The 16019-nt window shown below is 50.2% G+C and overlaps 1 protein-coding gene across 2 annotated transcripts in view; it reads left to right on the top strand.

Annotated features, from left to right (window-relative positions):
- The window catches only part of OPCML (opioid binding protein/cell adhesion molecule like), a 381075-nt gene that overhangs the window by 22111 nt on the left and 342945 nt on the right, over positions 1 to 16019 (top strand). Inside the window, exon 1 of one of the 2 annotated variants that reach the window (XM_054086970.1) lies at positions 15570 to 15584. The exons of the other annotated variant lie outside the window; for it this stretch is intronic. The gene's annotated coding sequence lies outside the window, so the exon portion shown is untranslated. Of the gene's footprint in view, positions 1 to 15569; positions 15585 to 16019 lie in introns of those variants that run through there. 2 annotated transcript variants of the gene reach the window in all.

Raw genomic sequence — 16019 nt, 5'->3', positions numbered from 1 at the left:
TGCCTTGATGCTGCTGATGCACTGGAGCTGCCTGTATTTCTCCTCTGTTGCTTTCCATCGCTTTGTTTGCTTTGGCTGTCGCCAGTCCTCCTGCATCTTCTAAAGAAGATCCTCCTGCATCTGGATCCTCCTGCGCTGGATCTTCTTTAGAACCATAGAATGCTTTGGGCTTGAAGGAACTTTTGCAGGTCATCCAGTCTAACCTTCCTGCAGGAGCAGGGACACCTTAAACCAGATCAGGTTGCTCAGAGCCCCATCCAACCTGACCTTAAATGGTTGGATGGGGCCTCCACTACTCCCTGGGCAACCTGAGCCAGGGTTTGACCACTGTCATTGTGAAAAATACCTTCCTTATACCCAGTCTGAACCTCCTCTCCCTTAGTCTAAAGCCATTGCTCCTTGTCCTGTCACGGCAGCTCTTGATAACAAGTCTGTCCTCAGCTTTCCTGGAGCCCTTTACAGTTTTGGAAAGCTGCTCTAAGGTCTTCCCAGAGCCTTTTCTCCTCCAGGCTGAACACCCTCAACTCTCTCAGCCTGTCCTCATATAGGAGGTGCTTCAGCCCTCGGATCATCTTCATGGCCTCCTCTGGACCTGCTCCAACAGCTCCATGTCCTTCTGGGGCTGAGGACTCCAGAAGTCTTAGCTTCAATGCACTCTTTGAAAATCCCAGTGTGTTTTGTCTTAGACTGCACAAAGTTTTCCCTTCTCATCCCTTTTCTGGCTCCTGGATATTCCCAAAAAGAAACGCAAGCCTCCTGGGTATGGATGGGAATGCATTTAGCTCCTCTGGGGAGATGGAGATGCCACCTGCAAAGAGATTACTGCAGGAGCTCTGGTTTTGAAGCTGGCCTGGATCAGGAGAAAAATAGCCTGTAGCAGCCAGAGATGGGGGAATAGGGAATTTGGGGTGAGAAAAGTGCTGAAAGGAACCGTCTGTGCGGCACGCTGTGCTGGGGAGGGCTGCGGGTGTGGGGGATGCAGGGGGGCGTATGGGTGGCCCAGGCCCCCCGGGCTCCAGCTGGGGTGTGAACACGGGGAGGCTGCTCGGAGTGGCTGTGTGTGAGCTTTCCCTGTCGCCGCAGGGATTTTGTGGGTGTGTGAGGATTTTGTGGGTGTGCGAGGGGGCTGCAGCCCCCACCTTGTGCTCCGGTTGGGCTGTGTGGAGATGCAGAGGAGCTCAAGTGGTGGTGGGAGATGGTTTGGTCTGCAGGGGCTGTTTGCAGAGGCAAACCTGTCGTCTGTATTTAGCTCAGGGACTGTTTGCACCCAGGCTGGTATAGATGAGTTGTTTACGAGCTGCTGAGCCAGGAGCTGACAGTGCCAGCGGGTGCTTTTGTCACCATACCCTCCCGTACATCTTTGTTGGCTTTGCAACCGTCCTGTCCCTTTGCTTGGCTTTTGTCTTAGGCTGCACAAAGTTTTCCCTTCTCACCCCTTTTCTGGCTCCTAGATCCTCCCAAAAAGAAATGCAATCCCCACTCCTGAGCTTCCTTTCCTGGCCTCCAGAGGTTTTGTGGTGGGGTGAGAGCTTCATCTCCAGTCCTGTCCATCCTTCATCGCTCACAGCCTTAGAAACCTTTCAGAGCGAGTTCCCGGTCTGCTGGCTTGAGGCTCACTAACTCGTCTGGGCTGGTGAGTAATGACTGGTGTGTGCTCCACAAGGACCTGGTTGATTCCTCCTGAAAGGCTTTCAATCATGCTTTTGGCTACATAGTTCTTTAGTCTAATCACAGAAGCGCTGCTTAATACACTACATCCACCAGCAGAAGAGGACTTCTAAGCTTCATCAGCGTCTCCCGGCTTTTAATGCCCATCAGAGAGGTCTGACATGCCGAGGAGCACAAGGTCCTCCCTGGTGTAGATGCCACCAGAAAGGGGTCCTGTTGCTCCATCCACACCTTGCAGGGTAGGAGAGCAGCATCACCTGTAGCTGGAGATTTGGGTCCTGACTTTAGGGTCCAGCAAAGGGGGATTTGGGTGGGTAAATTTGTAGTGTAACAGCTCTCTGGTTCACTTCCACCCCTTGTGGCGTCCTTTCCCTTGGCCATCCTTTCTTCTCGATCCCACAGCTCAGTGCTGGTACCTGAGTGCGCACCAAACACGTTACTCACGGAGCAGCCAGGCTGCTTAAGGAGCTAAATTTATTTCATTTTCTAAACTGCAGCTGGGAAAAAATAAGGAGCCATTAGGCTGTCAGTTGTCAGAGCTTTACAGGAGCATCAACACATCATGCTTTTCTTTACTGAGACATTAAATGTGTCAAGACCCATGATGGACCGTCTGGATCACATTCAGAGGGCAGATGGGATGGTAAGCGAGGGCAGGAAGGCTTTCTCTGCTTTCCCAGTGCTGCGTGGCTGTTCGAGGCTCGGGAGTGCTGCTGAAATGGGAGGGAGAAGTCCTTCAGCGCCGTGTCCAGGGCCAGATGGTCATTGTCGCAATGACCAATGGGGGTCATGCAATGACCAATGGGGCCAACCACACTGGTATCTAACGGTGAGGCTTGGGTGCTCAGGCCCTTTGCATGGCTGGATGAAGCAAGACCACACATTTTCTGTACAGCGCTTGGGTGTTTTGATGCTGCCTCAGCCAGTAGACGGGAGCGTTCCTTCTTCTTTTCTCCCCATCAGGAGGTTAATGACTACCTGCCCACAGCAAGATGCTGGGGTGGAGAACCGACAGGGAGAACGGCGTGGAAACTGTGGCTTACACTAAGGAGAATTCAATGTGAATGTTGAGTTTACTGTTTCCAAAGCAAAACCGGACTTGAGAATTGCTTATTTTTTTGTTTAATGAGTCTGTAGGATGCCCAGAAACCTCCCAGCATCACAGGGTTCTCCTGAATGCCGTGTTTGGTCTGCATGAGCATGAGATGTGTGGCAAACATTCTATTTCAGATGCTGGCATATTTGCACTGGCACTGACTGCATTACATGTGAGTGATGAAAGGCCCTGTATAAATATGGTGTTTCCATCGGTATTGATTGCATTATGATTGCAATTACATTTGCAACGGAGCTGACTGTGTTCTGTGTGTCGTTATATTGGCAGTCATCATTAGTGCTCGCCTGTGGGCAGTTTCGTATTCCTCGAGTCCTGTCTGGACCAGGAGTTGAACTGTTGAGGCAGAGTGGCAGAGGCAAGGCTGATGCTGGGATGCTGCGTGTGCCCAGGGCAACGGGAGCACCAGGGAAGTGCGGGTAGGGATGCAACTCTTGCCTTTGGGCACCTAGGAAAGCCAACCTGACTTGGTCCAGCAGCACCCACCAAATAGGATGAGGGGGAACAGTTTTCAGCTGAAATAGGGGAGATTGAGATGGGATCTTAGGGAGAAATGTTTTGCTGTGAGGGTGGGGAGGCCCTGGCCCAGGGTGCCCAGAGCAGTGGTGGCTGCCCCATCCCTGGAGGGGTTCCAGGCCAGGTTGGATGGGGCTTGGAGCCCCTGATCCAGTGGGAGGTGTCCCTGCCCATGGCAGGGGTGGGATTGGATGGGCTTTCAGGTCCCTTCTGACCCAAACCGTTCCATGATTCTGTGAAATGCTGGGGGGCTCCACTGTGGGTGCACGCAGCTCTGGCCACTTGAGCAGGTGACTGGCTGATGCTCTCCTGGCTGTTACTTCTTGGTACCTTCAGCTGGACATTCCCTTCTACGCGCGGTGGCTGAGCCGCTCTGCTGTCCTCCCAGCTCCCGCTGCTGCCGAAATCCCTCCTGGGTCATATTCATTGTGGCAAAGACCTCTAAAATTTCAAGATACCATTTAGAAGTTCCTTCTCAGCTCTCTGTGCTGACCGTTTGTGAGAAGAAGTGCAGTGGGCTCAGAGGTGGTTTTGATATTTTCCAAGCCAATATCCTTTCCTGCTGAGAACAAGACCTAACCTCTCTATGCATGTGTGTGTCTGCAGGCTTGTACAGAGCAAGTATAAAGTTCCTGGAATAAAAAGAAAGGGATGTACATTCCCCAAACGCAGGCAGTCTTACCTTTTACCGTCTTCCGAAGCCTGTGAGAAGGATGCCCTTTGCTACCTTGCCCTGGCAATGTCATTCTGGATGGGAAGGGAGTTTTGTACCTGCTCCTCGCCCGAGGCTGAGGCAGGATCCATGGCAAACTGATTAAAAGCAGATGCTTTGAGCTCGGGAAGGGTTTTCCCTGACCAGGCAGGCGTTAATGGGAAAGGTTACAGGTATGATGGGGAGCGAGGACCAGAGCGAGAAGGGGCCGATGGGTAAGCCAGGAGTTAAGGGCGATGGGCCAAGGTGAGAGGAGCGGGGACGTCTGTGGAGTCTTTCTTCAACTGCTCGCTTAATTAGAGGGGAGCTGGAGGGGTGACCTCAACTTGGCCACCTCTGCCCCTTTGAGCATCTGCTCTGGGCTCTGCCCTCTGCCCCCCAGCCGCTGCCCTGGGGAGTTTGCCTTCTGCTTGAGGAAAGAAAATAAAGAAAAATAAACCCATGAAGGGGTGGAAATGGTGAGGGGGAGGCAGGGATGAGGATGGGACACAAAATGCACTCCCTTTCTGACAAACCACATGAGTTTGAAGTCAAAACATTCTGTGCATGTCTGCTTTTTTTTCTCTCCTCGCCACCTGGTAGCTATTATCAGATGACAATTTATTCCAGGCATCCTCTTGGGAAGAGATTTCATAAGCAACAAGATTTTTAAATCCAGAAAGGGCCACGATGAGCACAGTGGCTGCACAAGCCAAAGCATTTAGCTCCCAATTCCTGTTCTGAGCTGTGTACCTTGCTGCTGGCTTTGTGTCCCCTCCCTGCAAAACCTCCATCTTCAGCTCTGAAGTTTGATGTCCAGGAGCCTCCACTGGCTCTTGGACCAGATGTCCAAAAAAGGAGCTCCAGCCACAGCTGGGAGAGGGAAGGACCTTTGCTGCTTGGCTTGGAGAAGGTGGTAGAGGCTGTGCATGGGCTCTAGGGGTGCATAAGGAGGAGTCTCATCTTTTCTAACCTCTGGAGGGTTGCAGTGCAGCTCTAAATGGTTCCAGGTACGGAGCAGGATGATCACAGGAGCTCCTGTGGCCCACTGGAAGGAGATGCTCCCCATAGCAATGCAGCGTGGTTGCCTCCGATTCAAGAGTTTATCATCAGGACAAACTTCTGGTTCACGCAGTGCCTTTTGTCTTAGCTTTCACCTTTACCAGAGTGGAATTATTAACTACTAAAATATTACTTTGCTGCTAAAGCCTTAGTAAGTGGTTGCTCTGGGTTAGTGCAACTCCACGCCCCTATATCTTATCAAGGCTGTCTTTTCCCTGTGGATTACGGCTTTCCCTTTCATTAGACTGTTAGGGTGCAATTGGTGTAAAAAGCCACCCCAGCTCCTCTTGCAGTCGCCCTGTGGCCACCCCGATCCCCGTGCTCTTTGCCGGCATTGCGTGCTGGCGCCGCGCACGGAGCTGTGAATACCTCGGTGCCTGCAACTTCGCCTCACCGCTGGTGAAAATAGACTTGTCACGTTTGGTTTGGTTTGGTTTCCAGCAGATGTAGTCACAAATAACTTCATTTGATGGCGATGATGGGGAAAGAGAAGAAAATCATCCCGCTCGTTCCCTGAATGTTATCCAATGATCTACGGAGCCAGTCAGAAGGTTTTAAAAAAGGAAATAAAAGAAAAAAAAAAAGAAAGGAATTGTGAATAGTTTGACAAGGATGTCAAGGTTTCTTGAACAAATTACTTGCAGCACGTAATTCAATTGGCTTGTGTTTCTAGTGAGCTTCAGTGCCGGCTCCCAAGCATCGAGGCAGGGCTGTGCTGCCTGCGCTCCCAGCGCTGCATTAAAATGCAGTAGAAATCAAAGAGCCTTTAATACCGTTTCTAGGCCTTGAGTGATGATGTTTCAGGGAGGGATGCAATCAGGTTGGTTTGGCCTTGCTTGCCCAAGGGTTGTCCCTTCTGCTCAAAACTCTGGGATTTACAGGAGCTCGGCTTGGTGGGATCTGCAAAATCAAACGGGTGTCAGTCCGGATTTGCTTCTCGCCTGCTCACGGTGTGAACTGAACACAAGAGGAAAAGCGAGGACAGGCAGGATGCGGGATGTCTCAGCAAGCATCCCATGGCTCTGGTGGCCAAGATGTGCTGGAGCTCTTTTCCCCTGCGCTACAGGTGCATTAGAAACCTGCTCAGGTCCCTCTGGCCGCAGGCAGCCCCTTGTGTGCAGAGCTCCGGGCTTCGGCAAGTGGGTCCCATAAAAGTGATGCTGGCGGTGGTTTGTATCTCGTATAGGAAACAAAGATGTTGGGTAGCTTCATCCAAAGGGCTACTGCTCAGGGTCCTCGTCCAAACTGGATTTAATTTGCTTTTATTTGAAAGGTGGGTGTGTTTTGTGCCTGCCCTGGAGCTGCTGCGTCGCTGCGATGATGACTTACGCAGCACAAACCAAGGAAAGGGTAAATACAGGCAATAAAAACTAACGCTATAGGAAGACTTAATGCAAGTGACCATCCTGTCCTGGCTGTGTGTTTGGTGAGCAACTGCTGCTACGTGGCGTTTGCTTACGTGGTGCTGTGAGATGAGATGAGATGAGATGAGATAAGATGAGATGAGATGAGATGAGATGAGTACCTGGCTTGTCCCGAGGAGCCTGATGTCCTGTCCAAGGGTTCAGGCTGTGAGGCTTTACTTCTTGTTTAGAGAGCTTTGACTTTTTATAAGGTTCAAAATGAGATGGCAAATTGAATTTGTTCATGAGCATGGGGGCTCTCTAGGATTTCCTCTTTAATTCAGTAGACTTGCTTCGAGGGACTTTCTATTTTCGCTGAAAAAGGATGGGATTGGTGCTTTCATCCTTCTGGCTTCCTTTACTGGTTTCCCTCCTTTGCTCCTGGCTCCTGCAGAGTCCGTCTGAGAGCAGAAGTGTCCCTTTCTGAGGTCTCCATCCTAGTATCTCCCACCCTTCGTCCTTGCATCCAGGTTTTTGGGCAAGACTCCGCTCCCTGCACAGCAGTTTGCAAAGTGCTTGGGATGGGAGGATGCGCTGGAGGGGCTGCAGCAAAGCCCATCTATGCTTTAGGGGCTGGCAGAGGGTACAGGTCCTCTCTCGTTCTTCCCCATCGTGTTTACCGTGCCCGTAGCAAGATCTGCCTGGATGAAGCATTGCCTCCACGTAGAGTTTGCCAGCAAGCGGCTTTTGCCACGTGCTGTCGGTGCCATCTGAGCAACAGGCTAATGGGTGCCATATGGAGCGAGCGGTGAGGCTGGCTGTGTCTCCGGTCCCTCGCGCTTGCAGGGAGCCCTCAGGGCTTTCTGAGCAGTGACAGGAACAGTCACACACTGAGGGACCTGCTATTTGCTCCTTCATGGTTCAGCAGTCTCCGTTTCCACCTGGTGCTCTCCAGGGATTCCCTGTGGGCTGCAAGATGTGCTGTAGGGACGGGAAAACAGCGCCAAACGGGGGGTTTTGTGGGATGCAGGGCATCTTTGAGCAGGATGAGAGCGTGCATCAGAGCTGGAGCCCCCAGCTCTTCCCAAATATTTTTCCCCAGATACCAGGAGAGAAAAGACACTCTGAATTTGTACGGTTTTGGTTATTTCTGCCTTTCTTTTCCCTCCTGTTTTCATTTGTATTGCAGCTGGAAGATGAAGGAGGGTACAACTGAAGAAGCCGAGGCAGAGACCGCTTCAGCATGTGAATACGGTTTGGGTTTGTTGGTATTTTTGTCTCATGCTTAACCCAGTGGAGCACCTTGGGCTGCTGAGCTCAGAGGGCTGCAAAAGCAGCGCTTGTAACTGAACTGGAAATGAGGTGAATTTTGCTGTGGTTTCGGTTTTGTTATGAGGTGAATGTCAGCCTGGGTTTGTCGGCCTTCTGGGAGCGTCGGGAAATGGCAGGCGGAGAGGTGCAACACTAAAATTCATTGCTTGCTGAGCTTGCCACCGGCGTGTGTGCGAAACTTGCACTTAGAGCAAATCTCTGGGGTTGTAAACCTCCGCGGAAAGGAGATAAACTCTCCTGGGAGTCCCTGGCAGAGCTGCACCTCCACCCTTCCCTCCGCATCTGCTCGTGGGGCTCATGGGACTTCCTGACGCTTGTCGAGATCTTGACTGGGAAGGTACTGTTGAAGGACAAAGTCTGATGGTGTTTGGATCATAATGTTTTACAGCTCCCCTGCCTTCGAACAATGCCTAAAAATACAAGTGTATGCAAATTATAAACTAATTTAGATGATAGAGCATGGGAATATTGCTCATACTCCCCAAGCATGGCATTTCCAATCATATCTTCGTTTCATTTTTAAGCAAAGAAATCATAATCTTGACATGTTTATCATTCAGTGCCTGCACCAATTATCTCTTTGGGTTCATTCTATAGTTCATAGAACTGATAGATTATGATCATGTTGTTAGGAGGATTGTGCAGTCATTATTCCTCCAGCTGGAGGAGAAGTTGAAAAACAATTATAGAGAGTGATTCTCCTTTGGATTGCTTTCTGAGTTCATGAAATAGGCAAGTTCCTATTACCGGGAGCCATGAGCTGCAAGGCTACTGCCACTCTTGGCTTTGATCTCTTGTGATCCAAAGCGGATGACTTGTAAAGCTGATTTTCTCCAACAAGCTCCCGTTGTAGTTATTATTTTTTTATGGGTTGATATCAGAGAGACGAATGCTATTGGCCGCATGAGAGTTGAAGCCCTGGCTGATAATTTCCAGTTTAATTACAGATGGTGGTGATGCACCTTTTGGGGAGGAGGGGTTGGAAATGGAGTCCCAAAGCTTTCATCCAAATAACGCAACGTTGGCGGCTGCGTGTAATTTTGACTTGAAACCAGATGAAGCGTGGTTCCCTCAAATTAAGTTTTGCTTTCTTTCAAGATCCTTAATGAGACTCAGGGGATTGTGACCCCCCCAAAGAAAATATTTGTGGGAGCTGCTGCACAAGGAGACCTCTGGGATGTCAGGAGTTGAAGGCAGCGGGCTCCTGGGGGAGAGCTTTTCTTTGATCCCCAGAAGGAGCTCTCTAATCCCATCTATTAACACACTTGGGCAGCTCGGGGGTGATTTGGCAGCCTTCCTTCTGTGATTGATAGTCCCCAGAGGAATACATTGCCTTTCCACTCCTTCCTTGCCCCAGTTCTCCATGCACACTATTAAATTTTCAAGTTACTTGACCAGAAGGGAACAAAACCAGAAAAACAAATGTCTTGTCAAGGCTTCATTCCCATGCAAGGATTTTACCTCCTTGTCTCTCCAGGGCTTTCCTTTCCTTCCTCATCTCCCAGCTGGTGTTCAGGACATGAACAAAGGGCCATAGCCAGTGCATCGATTGCATCCGTGCTTATCCAATTTGGGATGGGATGAAACCCTCCATCCCCCAGGCCTTGTTTTGCCTTCTTAAAGTGGTCAACCTTGAATGCTTGAGCAGATCTATTTATTTAATAACGTACCCTGTCAATATTTATGTAGCTTGTAGCTGGCTGGCTATTCCAGCTGAGTGTGTGGAATAACTGACGTGCAGAAGTAACTCTCCAGATGCCGTGTGCCCGGGGAAGGTGGGAGCAGCACTTGAGGGGCTCTAATGATTTTGCAGTGCCTTAGAGTGGCAGCTTTCCTCCCCACATCGGTCATAGCTTCTCTCCCCTTGCTTTGAACTTCATCTTTTCCCTATCCACTCCCACTCGGGAGAGCTGGCTCACATTTTCCTCTGTGGAAGGGAGAGGACCATAATCAGCAGATAACGTGCTTGCTCGAAGACCCTCAATTCCTTTGGGGACCAGAGCTTGCTTCTGCTGTTAGCGTAGGATCTGCTTGGATAGCGGAGAGGTCTCCGTTAGGTCATTTGGGTGCAAAGGTTGCATTTTCTTTAATTAAACTCATGCTTCACTAAAGAACCTGCTTTTATCTTGGTGCCCCAACCATGGTTCAAATCTTACTGCTCTCTTTTGCGAAGCATGGATATTTCCCCTGGCAGTGCGTGGAAATGCACGAGACAAGACAAGGTTTTAAAGACGAATGATTTTAAAGTAAAGGAGGGGAGATTTAGACTGGATGTAAGGAAGAAATTTTTTACCATGGTGATGGTGATGCCCTGGCAGAGGTTGCCCAGGGGGGCAGTGGATGCCCCATCCCTGGGAACATTCAAGGTCGGGTTGGATGGGGCTCTAAGCAACGGGTGGATGAAGTGCTTGGGGACATGGTTTAAGGGAGTGTTAGGAATGGTTGGACTCGATGATCCAGTGGGTCCTTTCCAACCTGGTGATTCTATGATTCTATGAACTTGATCCGGTTAAAGATGTCCCTACTCCTGCAGGAGGACTGGACAGGATGATCTGTAAAGGTCCCTTCCAACCCACACCATTTTGTGATTCTATGAGTCTATGAATTAGGGTCCCTTCCAGTCGTCCCTGCTAATGCTGGTTGACCTGAGCAGCTTTTTCTGGTGTAAGCAGGAAAACTAGGGGTGAGGCAAACTGGGTCCCAAGTCTTTTGGCTTCCCTGCGAAGCAGAACAGCAGGCTTGACAGCCCCGTGTTGGTTTTGCGTGCTCAAGTTGGGTGGTGGTGTCAAGAGTCCTTGAAACTTTAGAGGGAAGATGGAGAAGCAAGCATTACTATTTATTAGTTTTGAAAACCTACCACCCCGAGCTCCTGGAGTTAACAGGCTCCCTGTAGCTTTCTGCTTGCTGGGACGTGGTAGGAGGATAAACAGACTTATTGCTTTATAAAGGGGAAAGGTTGTTGACAAGTTTTAAAACAGAATGGAAATGCTGTTTTCCATCAGAAATGTTTTGTGAACAATAGCAAAATAATGCTTAAAAAGCCCTTGAAGAATCCCTTTCAAAGGAAAGGCTGAAGTGCTGGTGCGAATATTAAATGCACACAAAGCCAAGGTATTAATGCTTATTAATGAGCTAAGGAAAAAATAAAATGCAACTGAAAGCAAAAATTTGCCTGGCACCAAAACCTTTGTGAATACCATGCCAGCCCTCCGGAGGAGATCATCATGTGTTTAGTTAAAACCAAAATGTCACAAAATTGAACCTCACTGCACACTCCTGTTGCTGCGTGGCCACGCAGGAAGGATGGGGGGAATGGCACCTCCTGTGCTTGCCATGGCCTCGGGCGAGTGGTTCTGCCTTCAGGGAGAAATAACCCTCAAGAGCTTCCAGACATAAGGTGTGATGATGTCCAGAGGGGTGGTAGATGCCCCATCCCTGGAAACATTCAAGGTCAGGTTGGATGAGCAACCTGATCAGGTTGGAGATGTCCCTGCTCACTGCAGAGGGTTGGACTGCATGACCTTCTTGGTCCTTTTCAACCCAAACCATTCCGTGATTCTATGTCTTATTAACGGGTCGTCAGGGAGAAACTCATTCTGGGAGGAGCTGGCTGTGAGCTTCTTGCCTCTTCCTCTTTGGTCGCTGTAAGCAATGCACCAGGGATGTACTCAGGTGCTGCTAATCCTGCTTGCCATCGCTTTTCTTAAAGCATATCCGACTACTCTTTTAATATTAGACAGTAGCGTGGGTAATATTTCTGGTGAATTTTCCTTTTCCTTTAATTATTGTCGCACGGGTAAAAAAAAGCTTTAAAAAACAGACTCTCTGACAGCGTATCATGAGTCAGAGTAAGACTCGCTTGTCTCGAAGCGGGGGTCCAAGGAGCAGGCTGGATGTCTTTCCATTTACTTCATGGCCAAACCCATTACAAAATAAAAATATTTCCAAGTGCCAGAGGAGGGAGCCAGCAAAACACAGGAAATCTGGAGGTTTCTGCTTTTTTTAATGTCTCTTTTCCTAATGACATCAGAATAAATTGAGCCGGGCGGCACTAAACTTTGCTGGCACTTGTGAAAGAGTTGATAAAAGTGGTGTTGGGAGCACTCGCTTTAAAAATCATGAGCTTGCAACTTTATATCTTAGAGGACAGGACTCCCCCCGTTCTCTTCTGACCACCTGCTTCAGTTAATTTTTTTGCAATAACCTCAGTGTTTTATTTCTTGCCTCTGGTCTTTTCCCTGCTCTTACGACATGGGGTTATCCATCTGGATAACTCGAGCGGAGACTTTCACCTTAATGATTCTTGTCAAGACCCATCGCTGCTCCCCCGGCAAGGCAGAGATGATTTTTGCTGATGGACTCTTGAACGAGGCCAATGGGCTCCACCAGCAACTCCTTTTGCTGCCGCTGCTCCCTGGAAGAAGCTGATAACGGAGGGGATAACCCCAATGTGGAGCTGCCAACTTGCAGCATCATCTTGCCGAGAGGATATTGGGTTTGCACGGTGAGACGTGCCATGGTGTGGCTCATGGGTGCAAGGAGGAATAGGAGAACCTATTCTGAACATGAGCCAGCAGTGTGCCCAGGTGACCAAGAAGGCCAACGGCATCTTGGCTTGGATCAGAAATGGGGTCACCAGCAGGTCCAGGGAGGGGATTCTCCCTCTGTACTCAGCACTGGTGAGACCGCACCTCGAATACTGTGTTCAGTTCTGGACCCCTCACCACAAGAAGGATGTTGAGGCTCTGGAGTGTGTCCAGAGAAGAGCAACGAAGCTGGTGAGGGGCTGGAGAACGTCTGACGAGGAGCGGCTGAGAGAGCTGGGGGTGTTTAGCCTGGAGAAGAGGAGGCTGAGGGGAGACCTTATTGCTCTCTACAACTACCTGAAAGGAGGTTGTGGAGAGGAGGGAGCTGGGCTCTTCTCCCGAGTGACAGGGGACAGGACAAGAGGGAATGGCCTGAAGCTCCGTCAGGGGAGGTTCAGGTTGGATATCAGAAAAAAATTCTTCACAGAAAGAGTCATTGGGCACTGGAACAGCTGCCCAGGGAGGGGGTGGAGTCGCCTTCCCTGGAGGTGTTTAAGGAACGGGTGGATGAAGTGCTTAGGGACATGGTTTAGGGAGTGTTAGGAATGGTTGGACTCGATGATCCAGTGGGTCCTTTCCAACCTGGTGATTCTGTGAACCATGGTTCTGCCTGGAAAAGCTGGGGGAGGCAGGGAAAAGGACATCTGTGAGATGCCGGAGGCGTCTCTCCACCCCGCGGTGTTGCTGTCGCAGGCAGGGATGCAGCGGGAGAGATGGAGAGAGGCTCACTCTGTCATGGGCATTGCAGCCATTGACCCAAAGTATGCAGGTGCAGCCCCGAAACTCCCCTCCGGTGTCTGGGATGGGTGGGAGCTGCCATCGCTACTCATTTTAGGGCCTCGCTTTTTAATTTCCTTGTACTCCATCCCTCTGCAAATTCCCGTTCCCCATCAACTCGCCTTGCAAGATGCCTGCGCCGCATATGAAATGGAGGAGATAAAATTACAGTAACTCAGAATTGGCCGGGCTCGGTGCAATATATAACATAACAGATGGTACTACATGATGCCTCTGAAATATCTGTGCAATAGCATTTTAAGAAACGTATAACTGATCAGGCAGCATATGGAAAATACTTTCTGTGCTGTGTGGTGCCCCCTCTCCCGGCACCTGCTCTCCCTCCTCGAGTTAGGGGTGCAACGTGGCAATGAGCATATCTGGTCTTTAATGGAGATGTTCTCCTCATCCTCCTGGGACAGGGCTGTCCCTGCAGCTTGGACAATCGCCGTTTCAACATGATTTAATAAATAAATACATAAATAAGAGGAAACAAAGTGGTTTTCATCCAAGGGCAGAGCTAGAATGTGGTGCTGTGGCAGCTTCACAACCTCCAGGAGGTGCCGTCCCCTTGGGAGCATCCCAAGGATGGGATTGTTGGCACAGATTTAGAATCATATCGTAGAATGCTTTGGCTTGGAAGAGAACTTTACAGGTCATCCGGTCCAATCCCCTGCAGGGGCAGGGACATCTTAAACCAGATCAGATTGCTCAGAGCCCCATCCCTCGAATATTTCCAGGGATAGGTTCTCCACTACTCTCCACCACCGGTGCCACCACCTTCTCCCCTCTGCTGTTCCTGGTTGAATAGGGTGTCTTGGTCACATATTACCCACCTCCCGGTGCCTTAAGCAGATGGCAGTGGGTTTGTGGGTGCTCCCTAGAGCAAGCAGACCACCAGAACAGTCCCAGAGGGAAATTCCTGGTTGAGGGAACGTATCATCCTCTGGACTCTACAGTACAAGCTGGTCTTCAGCCAGACTTCATGCTGTTGCTCTCAGCCCTTTGAACTCTTTGGTTCGGCCAATTTCCGATGCATCTCATGTGCTCGTCTTGCCCATGCTGTCCGCAGGCTGCCTTTCGCCTTGCGCACGTCTGAAGCCTCTCCTGCGTACTTGTTGTTCCCTGCTCTGTTTGCTGGCCTTGCTGCCTGTCTTCCTGGCCTCCTACGTTGGTTGACCCCTCTGTCTAACAGCGAAGACAATAATTCCTCTCAGCGAGGCTCAGCTCATATTCTTTAAGGTGCTTTGGGGTCACAGGATGAAAGGCTCCTTGCTGTTTCTGCAGTGAGTTAAAGTTGAGCTAAGAATAGATCCATAAACAAGACAGGAGGGAAGGTTTCCTAGCAGAGCCAGAGAGGACCCCAGGAGTATGTCATTGCTGGAGTTGTTTGCAAAGGAGACATGGACCCTGTCAAGCCTTTGCTCTGCAGGGTGCTTGTCTTTGCAGTAGTGAGGGATGGCTCTGGACAAATCCCTTCCCAGTTTGCGGGTTGCTTGTGGTCCCAAGGAGAAGTCCTGGGGTTGGACTCTTCCCAGACTGGTGAGGAGAGGGAGCCCAGCTTCTCACGATGGCTGTAGGAGCCTTACCGTGGTGGGTGATGCTGTGGGAAGCAGCTAGTGGGCCCTTATTAGGACCAAGAGTGGTGAAATCAAGTCCTCCTTCCAAAGCCATGGCTCGCTGGGTGCTTTGGGAGAGGAATGAGGGCTGAGGAATGCTGCACGGCTGTTTTTTTTTCCCCTGGCACGTGAGATGCTCTGGCAGGAGGCACTCTGCTTGGTTGCTACCCGTGCTCATGCAGAGAGGTATTTAGGGCTGTCAGTCTAGCGTGTGCTGTCTGTCTGTGCACCCACCTAGATAGCTATAAAAATCCAGAGTGTATTAAATGCCCTGGATGCACTGAGCCCCGCTGCTGTGGCGAAGGCTCCTGATGCTGTTTGTTGTCCTGTATCCCCATGTCCCGGCCAAGAGAGCTGGGATTGGAGCCTTAAATATGCATCTTGGTCCCTGTTTCTGGACTAATCTCCATAACAGCCAAAAGTGAGAATCTTGCAGAAAACAGACTTCCCTTCTTTGTCTTTCCCGACTTTCTCCTCTCTGTTATCTTGATGGCTTTCTGCTCGCTGCCGTGTTTCTCTTTAATCTGGAGCCCTCTGTTCCTACCTGAGCTACAGAGGCTTGACGAGGAAAGCCACTGAACTCGGAGAAAAATGAAAGGCAGCAAAGCTTGAAAAAATGTTTTCTTTCTCGCTAAATCTTTAAAAAAATGAGAAAGAAAGAGAAAACCCAGCCCCCAGAAGCACACAGCCAGCAATGCCTGAATTATCCTTGAACCGTCTCCTGCTTGTGGATCAGGATGCATCGTTTCTGCTCTGTTTTCTTTTCTTTCCACCCCGCGCTTTCCCTGACGTTCAGTCATTTTGATCAAAGCTAGGGTAGCAAAAGTCTCCTTCCTCGAGACGTGGATGGGAGAAGGGAATCCTGCCCTGGTGCTGGTGAGTGTGCATTCGGAGGTGATGGGATGGGGCAGCCCGAAGCGGCGAGGCACCTGGAGAGGGAGGGTGGTGCACAAGGACCTTGAGGTCTGCGTGGAGATAACGTTTCGTACACGATGATGATGGATAATTACTGTGCTTAAAGGTTTTTTTGTGAGGGTATCTCGCTTTCCATCGCTCTCTGGAGTGGGCCCATGGTCCTGATGGCTGAGGAGGGCAGTAAATTCTATTGCTGTCTTTTCCCACCGTGCTCTTTCCCACCAGGATTTCTCCTAGGAGATGGGGTGCTCCGGAGGGTGGACATCTTGAGGGAGAAGAGGGGAACACGTGTGCATGGGGGCCAAGCTCCTCTCAGGGGTGTCAGAAAGGGCAAGAGGCAACAGGCATAAATTCAAGTACAAGAAATGCTCTTTAAACACAAAGAAAAGCTTTTTT

The sequence above is a fragment of the Cuculus canorus genome, chromosome 23 (assembly GCF_017976375.1).
Source record: "Cuculus canorus isolate bCucCan1 chromosome 23, bCucCan1.pri, whole genome shotgun sequence".
NCBI classification, from domain to species: domain Eukaryota; kingdom Metazoa; phylum Chordata; class Aves; order Cuculiformes; family Cuculidae; genus Cuculus; species Cuculus canorus.
This window is presented reverse-complemented; position numbering and strand designations above follow the sequence as displayed.